Genomic DNA, 12,502 nt, shown 5'->3' on the forward strand with positions numbered 1-12,502 from the left:
AGAGGGAGAAGCAGGCTCTCCGCAGAGAAGGGAGCCCGATGTGGGGCTCGATCGCAGGACCCTGGGATTATGACCTGAGCCAAAGGCAGACGCTTAATGACTGAACCACCCAGTCGCCCCTGATTTGGTATTTCTATAACATCATTAAAAATTAGGTCTTCTTGACAGAGCCAAGTCATAACATTCTGTGTGACATGGCAGATTTTAATCATTTTGATCTGTAGCAAATTGAGCTAGTAAACTTTTTCTATTGCTGAGGTGTAAAGAGGAGGGATCTGCTCTGTAATTAGCTACAGGTAGTTCTTTCAACCACATACATCAGAAGCAAGTCCTTCCAAGGCAATGTTCCCATAGGCCTAACAGAAGTCTCTGGGTTGTAGTGGGAAGAAACTACACCTCAATGAGCAGACATGCACATCTTTTTCCTTCACATTTTTGTTGGCCCATGTCTGAAAACATAGGAATTGTATTTTTTTCCCTTAAAATTCCTGAAGTTCTGGATTTGAATATGTGGGTCTCAAATGCAAATTTGAGCAGGAACTCTTTGGTAGAGAGAAAGTTGGAAGAGAGGGTCAGTAATTCATGATTACTTTGCTATATTCACAGAACACCTCTTCTAAGCCACACATTTGATTTCTAAAGAGCTAATGCTGGATGACTATATTTTTCTTCTCTCTCTCTTTTTTTAAAAAGATTTTATTTATTTATTTGACAGAGAGAGTGAGAGAGAGCACAAGAAGGGGGAGCAGGAGAGGGAGAAGCAGGCTCCCCGCTGAGCAGGGAGCCCAATGCAGGGCTCAATCCCAGGACCCTGGGATCATGACCTGAACCGAAGCCAAATGTTTAACCAACTGAACCACCCAGGTGCCCCTGGATGACTATATTTTTCATTGCCATATCTATAACAGGCATCTTCAAACATCAGAAAGTAAGCTGACAGCATTAAAAAAAGGTTAACTTAGTCTGAATCCTCTTTGAGGAATAAAAGTAAATAAAAATCAAATCTAAAAATATTTGGGGTAAAAATTAAAAGGAAACGGATTATATGTAATGATGCCCCACTCTGATTGTTTTCTTTTTCCATTATTGAAAGTTTAAATGCAGGCAAAAATGCAGGTAACAACTTTTTCCTGTAATATAGTTCTGATACTGGGTAAAGTTTAGATCAAAGAATTATTCTAGCCAACCTGTTTTTACTCATTCACATATCGATGAACTTTACTTCATTTTGTCTCTTATAATGACTGTTACTGGATTCCCAGGTCAGGAATAAAAAGATCTTAGATAACATTAACGTATTCACCAAAATCTCAACATATTAGTACACAATATTGGATTTTTATAAATTAGTGATAAGCAAAGCAAAATGGTATAGAACAAAGACAAGAACTTGAAATTTAAAACACCAGATTTCTATCTCTAAGACTAAAACCAAAATTATAAGTGAGCTCTTACAAGTTTCCATCTCTCTTGGCCCTAGACCCCCCATGGGTAAAAGGGCAGAGTAGAACTAGGTTACTCATCAAGTCAGTTTCAGTTTCAAAGTTTCACAATCAAGTCCAAGATATATGTTATTCTATATCTATCTCAGATTAATTGCATAGAATATAGATATAGATTACCATTTAATAGATGCTTTGGGAGATTAGAAACTTTCTTGTACCCTTGAAATCACATGTTTACTCACTTTCTTCTCCTGCAACTATTCATGAACAAGATTCTTCAGAACTAGAAAATATTCTTGATAATGTAAAACACAATAAAAAGGAAAGAAATATGCTTCAGACTGAATATGTGCATGTCATATGCCTGTGAATCTTTCAATAGCTGTTTTAACTCAGACAAATCAATCTAATCTCAATTTCCTCACCTGTAAAATGGAAATGATACCATATATTATATCACAACAATAACCTGGGAGTTAAAAGTATGGATGGACTTTACATTTCATAAATGTAATGAGCATATGCCACCTTAATGCATTTTTGCATACTCAGTTAGCAAAATAAAAGTACTTTACTGCTTTCAAATTTTCATCTTTTTCCAGCTTGGTTTTCAGGAGTGTTTTATTTCTTTAGGACGCTCATTTTTCAATTGAAAGTGCAGCATATAATTTAATATATATCATCTCATCCCAAATAGCCTGTTTTCAGTTGCTGTGTACTTTTGGCACAACTGCACAGAGCTCTCCATTACAAATGTCACCTATGATAGATACTATTGGCTGTCAGGCCACTGGCATCTCTGGCCCATGGAGTAGGTCAGCAGGCAATTTTGCAGAGTGTCTGAGCAATCTACAGGAAGAACTTACTCAGCAGCAATACCAATTGCTTTTACTTAAAATTTAATTTGTATGATGAGTGCTTAAAGCAAGTTTTTACTCTTACCACCGCATCAATAGTTTCCAAGAAGAAATTTCAGAGACATAAACAAAAGGGAGATGAAGAGGCAGAAACTTAATGGGAAACAGAGAGTTTGGATGTGAAAGGCCAATTTCTTCTTTTACTTCTCTGACTAGCTGAGACAGCCCATGTACAAGTTTGACTACGGCAGTAAATAGGTCACAGGTTCTTCTTTCTTTATCTTTCTTTTAAAACTCCATTCCTCCTTAAAAGTGACAAGAGATACTCTCTCTGATACTAAAAACATAAGGAATACAGAACAAACACAGGCAGTCATAGAGACTAATTCAACCACTCAATCCATAAATCATAAGGCTCTTTGAGTCTCTTCACAAGGAATGATATGTGCTGCAAATCAAAACCATCATGAGATCACCTCACACCTGTTAGAATGGTTTGCATCAAGAAGAGACAGCAGGTGCTGACAAAGACATGGTGAAAAGGAAACTGTTACATATTGTTGACGAGACTGTAAATTGGTCCACCCACTGTGGGAGGTTCCTGAAAAAGATTAAAAATATATCTACCATATGGTCCAGCAATTCCCCTTCCGGATATATATCCAAAGGAAATGAAACCAGGATTCTGATGGGATATCTGCATCCCCGAGTTTATTGCAGTATTATTCACAATAGCCAAGATATGGAAACAACCCATATGCCCACCCATGGATGAATGGATAAAAAGATGTGGTGCAGGCAGCAGCTTGGGTGGTGGGGGGAGTGGGAGGTGCCAGGCAGCCCAGGTTCTTGAAGGCTTTCCCCACCTGCCACCCCACTATCACCATGCCCAAGAGGAAGGTCAGCTCTGCCAAAAGGGCAGTGAAGGAGGAGCCCAAGAAGAGATCAGCAAAGTTGTCAGCCAAACCTGCTACTACCAAAGTGGAAATGAAGCCAAAAAGGGCCACAGGAAAGGAAAAATCTTCAGGGAAAAAAAAAAAGTGTAAACAAAAGGGGAAAAGGGTAGCAAAGGAAAAATAGGCTGAAGTGACTAACCAGGAAACAAAAGACTTAACCTGCAGAAAACTGAGAAACTAAAATGAGGAGATTCCAGCCTCTGATGAATCAGGAGAGAAAGAAGCCAAGGCTAATTAATACCATATAGCACGTCTTAGCAGGGGTCCCTGTCTCCCTTCTTGTACAATCCAGAGGAACATTTTTTATCAACTCTTTTATAAATACAAGTTTTTCAGTAGCTCTAGAAGCATTCCTAAGAAAGAAGGAATCCCACCTCATCCCATTTTTTAGTGTAAATGCTTTTTTTTTTTTTTTTTAAGAGGTGAAATCATTTGCTGGTTTATTTTTTGGTACAACCAGATAATAGTGGGATATTGATTACGGGAGGCTTTGGTTGTCTTGGGTGTCAGCTTAACATTCCATGGATGGGGTAGTTTCTATATCCTATAATACAAAGCATACTAAGTGGCAATTTGGAGTCAGTCTTGCATTTAATATGTCTTGAACATTTTAAATTGCTTCCAATCCTGCGTTGTTTTCGTAGAATTGTTTCCTAAAGAAAACCACTCCTTGAGCTTGGTTCTCCCTGTCAGAATCTTGTGCACAACATCTTGGTTGTGGTAGTCCAGTTTTCCTACTAACTTTGTTAATGTGCTGTGCAACATTGAAAATTTGAGTAAGTAATGTATATGATATTAAATTGTGAATTAATGAGACTTAGCAATGTAATAGCATATCAACATTTAAAGATATTGGTACTTGATATACTGTTTAAGAAAATTTGCCTCCAAATTTTAAGCTGGAAGATCACTACAATAACTTTTAGAAAAGAATCACAACTACATGATTTTCTAGATTTTCAGTACATATGTTAAGCATTGTGTACAAACTGAAATGTCTGTGCTGATCCTCAGAACAACAATAAAAACTCGATTATGAAAGAATTTCCCAAAACACATTTAAAAAAAGATGTGGTACATATGTACAATGGAATATTACTCGGCAAGGAAAAAGGACTCTATCCTTCCATTTGCAACAACATGGATGGACTTTGAGCACATCATGCTAAGTGAGATAAATGAGACAGAGAAAGACAAGTACTATAAGACATCACTTATATATGAAATCTAAAAAAGTTAAACCTGTAAAAGCAAAAATAAAATGGTGGTTACTGGGGGATGGGGGGAGTTTAAGTGACGGTATTTAAGGAAACAAACTTATAACAAGTGGTAAATAAGCCATAGAGATCTAATGTGCAGTATAACGAATATAGATAAAATATTGCACTATAATTATGTAATGTGATAAATATCACTATATTAACAATCATATAATATATAAATTATCAAAGTAACATGCTGTATACCTTAAACTTACACAATGTGACATGTCAAATTTACTAAATAAAAAAAGGATGTAATTAAGCAGGGTAGTCACTGGACGAACAACTCTGGTATGGTGGAAAGGATAAAAGGAGTAGTAATTGGTTGAAGAATGGAGCAAGTTATTGAAAGTGAGGTAGTCAGTGATAATGTCTACTTTGCAGTCTTGGTCAAATTTTTAAAATGTTGTTCACAAGCACCGTGGTAGGTTTTGACAGTTAAGCCTGTGCAAATATATTCTCTTTAAGTTAATTTTGCTACTGTAGGATTTAGCCTGTATTTTAAAGGGCTACAAACAACATCTTCATTATAAGAAATTACAATAATATTTATCCCATTTTCTCATAACCCTTCCTAGCAAATGGAGAGCTCTATTTATAATTCAAGTATTAATGTTTAGATTAGATAGACTGACACAAATTAAAATACAGGATTTTAATGAATTTCCTAAGTCACTTTCTAAAACCAAGATTTTACATGATTTCCTCACACCCAGGATTTATATTCTAAAACAAGAACTCATTTTATGAACCCAGTACACACATTGCATCTATCCCAATGTTTGAAAGACAGTGGTGTTTCTTAATAAGTGTTTGTTGAACTCATTATTGGTCTTACAATATGTTTCCGTTTAAAATAGTGGAAAATCTTTGCCTTTAATTTCACAGGGGCAGAGGGAGAGGGGGAGAGAGAAACTTAAGCAGGCTCCATGCCCAGCATGGAGCCTAATGCAGGGCTTGATCTCACAACCCTGAAATCATGACCTGAGCTAAAATCAAGAGTCAGACACTTAAACAACTGAGCCACTTAGCCATCCCATAAATACTTTATTTCTAAATTTAAAAAAAATAAGATTTTATTTATTTATTTGACACACACACACAGAGAGAATAAGCAGGGGGAGTGGCAGGCAGAGGGAGAGGGAGAAGCAGGCTCCCCGCCGATTAGGGAGCCCAACACAGGACTCTATCCCAGGACCCTAGGATCATGACCTGAGCCGAAAGCAGACGCTTAACCAACTGAGCCAGCCAGGTGCCCCTAAATTTAAAATTTAATTAAATTTTCTAGTTGTTATTTGATCTTTTTGTTTAAAAAGCACTATGTGTGGTTGTTGGTTTGTTTTGTTGTTGTTGCTTTTTTTTGCTTTTTATATCTTTTTAAAAAAAGCCCTCATACTTTGAATATTGATTGTAGTCAATAAGGTAAAAAGTACCCCATCTAGAATGTAACTATTTTCAGTCATTATGTTTTTTAAACTTATTAATATCTATTTTTTATTCTTAATATAAGTGACACAGTGCACATCTAAATTCATGCTGACTCTGCTTATACTGTAAGATATTACATGGGTTTTCCAACCTTTTTTAAAAATTAGTCTAATAAAACTGATTAAGTAATTATATTACAATCCATTGGAACCAATTCACGACCTGAAACAAAATCCCTACATTAATCTCATATTACTACATTAACTCTGATTAGCTGAATAGCTGAGAGGACAGAGAGCATAGTAGATAAGCCAAAAAAACTTTGATTTTTAATCTGCTTTTAAAAATTATTCTTAAATATAATATAGTTCCAGCTTTAGGTAATACTTTAAATGAACTGAAAATAATCTATTTCTCCATTTCTTAGCAACCTGAATGCCTTTTTTCTCCCTAGATATCATGGATCATACTATGGAATAATACTAACATTGTAGAAGATGGGATAAATAACTGAATGTGTATTGACACTGGGAATCTGTTTCTAAAACATTTTATTATTGATGGAGACAAATTGTCCCATTTGAAGCTGAACCCTTAGACACAATCTCATTAATCACATAGAGATGTGGGTGGTTGTGGGTAGTTGAGTTGGAGACAGGTGATGGTCATGGTGAAATTCAGACTTACAGATTCAGCAAATGTTGAGCCATGAGTCATTTGGTTCTTCAACGGTGCTACAATGAAACAAGGAGACCAAAGGAAACCAGAAGTTGTTCAGTAGAAGCCTCAACAAAACTGAGACTTCCCAGAGGAGTAGAAAAGATGGTCAGCTCTGCTCCATTTGCTCCAGAGAAACCTTCCAATTTAATTCATTGGATACCTCTGTTTGATAACCTTCCAAAAAGGGGGATGAAAATGCCTCCTCATTATCAGAGATCATATCTCAGGGCAGGGGATACTTATTTACTTACTGACTTATTTATTTTTATTTCATTTTTTATTTATATAGTTTTAAATTTGTATACCATCATAGGGGATACTTATTTAATAATTCAGGAAGAAGATGGCTGATTTTGACATACAGTCATTGGTATGTTTTTGAGATACAGTGACCTGTAGCAATCTGTTGAAGGGCTTAATTACCTACACCTTGCTCTTTGCAAGCCCCTTTTACTTTTGAAGTATTTACATATTTGTCATTACATCATTAATGACCTGTACTCATTTGTTAAGGTCTGTCTTCTCCAGACCTAACTTCATGGTGTCAGGGACAACCTTTGTTGGTTTTGTCTTCTTCTCTTTCTTAGTTTCTGGCATAATGCTCAGCTTGTAGAAGATATTTTATATATGCTATTGACTTAAAGAAATACTGACTGACTCCAAGGGGCTTCCCTGCTACTAGATTCAGTGTTGGGGCTGCTCATACATATTTCTGGATCCCTAAAGAATCATGTCCAGAGCAGGGATTCCATTAATTTCAGATTTTCCTAGTATATAGCATGAAATATTTTCCTGTGATTAGTTTATTATTATGAATTTTAGATTTAAAAAATTCAGTTTATTCAGTTGAACGTTGATTAAAGTTTATTGAATTGCCATAGTCATAGCTATAAACTTGAATACCTTACCCTAAAATTAAATGACAAAATTCTTCATTCATACTTGTTGAGGACTCTTAATATTTAGGCATTTTCAGAATACATATATTATCTCATTTAAATGGGCCATCTTAACACACTTACAACTTGACATATGAGAAAAGCAAATGAGAAGGAATGGAAATATACATATATCACTCTTTAGTGGATTCACAGTGCTCAGAAAGCTGTGCATATATGTAGTCAGTATGAGAAATAAAACAATGTTATTTAGTCACTGTTTATGAACACATACAGCATCTAAAATATGATGCAAAATATTTCCTGTTCTTCCCATCAAATTTTCTGTGCATGGAATCATTCTTGAAAACATGATCTAGGAATCTTCTATTGTTTCAATCCCTACTTCATCACTGCCTGGTTCGCCTAAGTTTTTTCCTTCGCTCTGTATTTTCCCCCACTTTTGTCCAGTCTTAGAGATAGTCTTATCTCCATTCTGGAAAGAGACAAGTAGATTGGGCTGAGCAAGAGGAATGAAGCTTGGAACATCAAAGTCCTCTCACTGGATCAAGCCAGTTCCTGTTGTTTTCTTGTTAATAGGAATTATTATTTTTTTTTTTTTTGGTGTATTACTATGCTAAACCTTCTCCCATACATTCTACCAAAGGAATACTTTCCAGGCTGAAATAAGAAAGAAAAGAAGAGAATGGGGGCAAAAGAAAAAAATTGTTCCTAAACTCTCACATCCATCACATAATCCTTAAAGGAATCATGAAGAGTGAACTAAACCTTAGGAATTCAAAAAGGACTTTAATGAGCTCCATGGTTGTTCTTAACATTGCTACTTCTGGAAAAGCAGACTCAACCTAAAATGCATGTTTCTCTGAAGTAAATTAGCTCACACACCAGCGGTATGTGAGAGATGGTACCAACAACATGTGAAGTAATATGGGGTCATTTGTAATTCCCCCAGTGCTTCTAGTGCTTTATTCACCAAATAATGACTGTTGAATGCAAAACACACTAACATAAGCTGGCCCCCCCATGGACAAACATGGTATTGTACAGTGTGTCTTCTGACCACAAATTCTTCCCCTCGGTTTATGTACTGGAAATGATCTCCCAAAACTCAGTCTCTTAAAACGACATTTTATTTTATTGTGTTTTTTTGTTTGTTTGTTTGTTTTTAGTTTTCTTTGTGTCAGTAATACAGTACTTCTAAGCTGGGTCCTTGGGCAAAGAATCTGTCCCAGGGATGCAATCAAGGCATAGACGGGAACTTCAATCATCTCAAGGTTCAACTGAGGGGAAAGTCATTTCTAAACTCACTCCCTTGGCTGTTGGCAGGTTTCAGTTCCTTGTGGGATTTTGGGCTGAAGGCCTGAGTTCCTCCCTGGTTGCTGAGCCAAGATATCTTGCCACATGGGCCACTCCTCAGGGCCACTCAGAATGTAGTAGTGAGCAACTGAAAGTACAAGAGAGAAGCAAGACAGAAGCTAATCGAAGAATGACATCCTTCACTTTTGCTGTATTCTCTTCATTAGAAGCAAGTCACTAAGACTGGCCCAAATTCACAGGGCATTGATATTAAGAAGCTGGGTCATGGGGACCTATTTGAAGGCTGCCGACCTACTAGACATCTGCATATTTTGCCCTTGACTCGATAATGGAACAATCTGAATTATTTTCTTATTTTCCATCTTATGTTCCATTTAGCAACATCACTCTTTTTCCTTTGAAAGGTAAAATGTTTTATATAGTGTAGTACAGTAATTCACCTAATCATGATTGTATTACATCCCTGGAAGTCTTGATAAACAGATTACTCAGCCCTAACACAAATTTCTGTTTCAGTTGACCAGGGTTTCAGTGAGCCTGAGAATGTACATTTCTAAAAAGTTCCCGGATGTTGTTGATGCCACTGGACCACTACTTTATTTATTAGGAATCTATCATATCTTTTGAATGATGTTAATATTTTAAATTAGTACTTATATTATTTTTGGTTACAAAGCTGTATAGATATAGAATGATCTACATGAGCCTATTTTCCCCATAAGCCCTGTTATGTTTAGTGTCTGATTTTTCAAAAAATAAGATTTTTTTTCAAGAAGGCATACATTTATAGTATTGTGATCTGTATCTGAAGAGCAAAGCATTGACATATTTTGCAAAAAAAAAAAAATCTATCTTATGGATGATGAGTAAGCATATGGCAATAAAAGACCATAATTTTATTTCCAGTTCTGTGAGAATAAAATGATTAATTCGGGGAATGTCAATACCTGCCGTAACAATTCTAGTAAATACTTTTTTTCCATTTAGGAAAACAAACAAAAATTGAGACATGGCAATAGTTTGACCCTTTCTTCTCTTTCTTACATCTCATTGACTCATAACTATGCTCACCTTGGAAAATGAAAGGGCTGGAAAAATTTAAGGACTTTTTCCTTTTTATTTGGTTACCTTTCTCATGTACAAGATATTTATAATCATTTCTCTTTCACATTTTTTGAAAATATATTCTTATAAGCTAACATTGGGCATGCAAGTGTAAAATTTGAAAATAGTATTTACTAGTTCATTATATATAAATAACCTCAAGTTAAGCTGACCCAGGCTTTTCGTGGTAGGTGGCCTTCCAAAGTGGTTAATCACTGGAATGGGACCACTAATCTCATTTATGAAGGCTTACTTTTACAACTCAGCTCAAGGATAATTTTTATGTACAACAAAAAGGAAGGAAAAATAAAACAAAACAAAACAACAACAAAAAACAAAAAACCTCCTCTAGATTGAAACATCGTTTACAATTGGTACAAAGAGATCATCTGAAAGGGTGCATCTGAAAAAGATCAAGCATAGTGTGCTCAAGTGTCTCTGAGGGAGCTGTGAGTCAAATTTGTGTCACCATTGAGACAGGTCCCAGATCTACAAGGACTGTGCACTGCGAGCGAGGCAACCCAATGTGTGGTGCACGCCCCTAAGTGCCGAAGGTGGAACATCATGATATGCACAGACGGCAGGCCTTGACAGAGTCAGAAAAGACCAAAGGATACCTCTGATGAAGTTTTCTGAGTTAAATAGAGGATTTAAATACATTTAAGGTCACATCCTATTCAGTAAGAAGGTTATCTTTATGCAAAAGTCAATCACTTTCAGGTCAGTGTATAGAGAACAGAAAAAACAATCTGTGTTTGAAAAATTAGGGATTCTTCAAAAGTTAGTGTCTTCTTTCTATGTCAAATGAGACACAGGCATTTTAGGACGACACATTTTTTTTTAAAACACCATGACCATAGGGACACCTGGGTGGTGTAGTCAGTTAAGCCTTCCACTCTTGGTTTTGGCTCAGTCCTGATCTCAGGGTTGTGAGATGGAGCCCCACGCAGAGTCTGTTTGAGATTCTCTCTCCCTCTCCCTCCAGTCCTCCTGCTCCTGCATGCTCTCTCTCTCAATCTCTCCAAAATAAATAAATAAATCCTTTAAAAAAAAAACATGGTAACCATAATCATGTATTTAGATAGAATAATTATAGTTTTTCTCATGTAACAGGATGTCATGGACAACTTCATTTTCTAGGAGATTAGGGCTCTGCCTCATTTTCTCACAGTGTGGAAGTTTTTAATAAACTTCTAGGGTGCTAGATTGGGCATTTTGTTTACAGTTTTGCCTTTTTTGGATCAGTGACCAACCAGAGTGCCAGATATCATGCCATGGAACTTAGGACTTTTTCCTTTTCATTTTGGAAATTTTGGCCATGTTTTATGGCCATGTGATAAAAATGTTATACCATATCTTCTTTGTAACCTTGAGACAATGAAAACGTCTTTTTTTTTTTTAAAGACACATTTATTCAGCATCATGATCAGACTATTACATTTAGCAATCAACAGCATGGGTGCAAAAAAAAAAAAATTTACACTAAAACCCTTTGTTGGAATGCTTTGCACTTTCCACAGAACAGAAACTAAAATAACCTGTTATACAATTAGTCACAAATCCAGTCCTCGAGTTGTTTGCCCATACACATGAGTATTGTCTAAAACAGGTCTTCTTTGTAGCAGCTAGGCCCTGCCACCACTGTGCTTGGCCGAGTTCACAAATCTGTTGTAACCTGTAGCTTCCCTGTCACTTCTCTGGCTCTCCTCTCCTGCTAAACTTTGTTTCCTGGCAGTAATTAAAACCTTCTGCCACTGCCATAGTTACTGCTGCTGCTGCAACCAACATAGCCACCTTGGTTTCATGGTTTGGCAAAGTATTGGCCTCCACCACCATAGGGGCCAGAGCTTCTGCCTCCAAAGTTTCCTCCTTTCATGGGTCCAAAATTTGAGGATTGATTGTTGTAATTGCCAAAATCATTATAGCTTCCGCCACCTCCAGAGTTGCTTCCATCATGACCAAATCCATTATAGGCATCCCCACTGCCACCATATCCACCACCACCTCGACTGCCACCAAAGCCACCTCGACCACTGAAATTCCCTCCATGACCAAAGTTGTCATTCCCACCAAAACCACCTCCACGACCACCACCAAAGTTTCCAGAACCACTTCGACCTCTTTGGCTGGATGAAGCACTAGCCATCTCTTGCTTAGATAGGGCTTTCCTTACTTCACAGTTGTGGCCATTAATAGTATGGTATTTTTGAATGACAATCTTGTCTACAGAGTCATGGTCATCAAATGTTACAAAAGCAAAACCTCTCTTTTTGCCACTGCCTCGGTCAGTCATGATCTCGATCACTTCAATTTTCCCATACTGTTCAAAATAATCTCTTAGATGATGTTCTTCAGTGTCTTCTTTAATGCCACCAACAAAAATCTTTTTCACAGTTAGGTGGGCACCAGGTCTTTGAGAATCTTCTCTTGAGACAGCCCTCTTTGGTTCCACAACTCTTCCATCCACCTTGTGTGGCCTTGAATTCATGGCTGCATCCACCTCCTCCACAGTGG

General features: G+C 36.8%; 1 pseudogene; it reads left to right on the top strand.

Moving 5' to 3' along the window:
* The first annotated feature begins 3,187 nt into the window (after positions 1–3,187).
* Positions 3,188–3,496, top strand: LOC148164622 (non-histone chromosomal protein HMG-14 pseudogene; annotated as a pseudogene).
* The last annotated feature ends 9,006 nt before the right edge of the window (positions 3,497–12,502 follow it).

This window comes from Eumetopias jubatus, unplaced genomic scaffold, assembly GCF_037043125.1.
Source record: "Eumetopias jubatus isolate StellerSeaLion01/CBP00866 unplaced genomic scaffold, mEumJub1_p1.0 scaffold_4, whole genome shotgun sequence".
Lineage (NCBI taxonomy): Eukaryota > Metazoa > Chordata > Mammalia > Carnivora > Otariidae > Eumetopias > Eumetopias jubatus.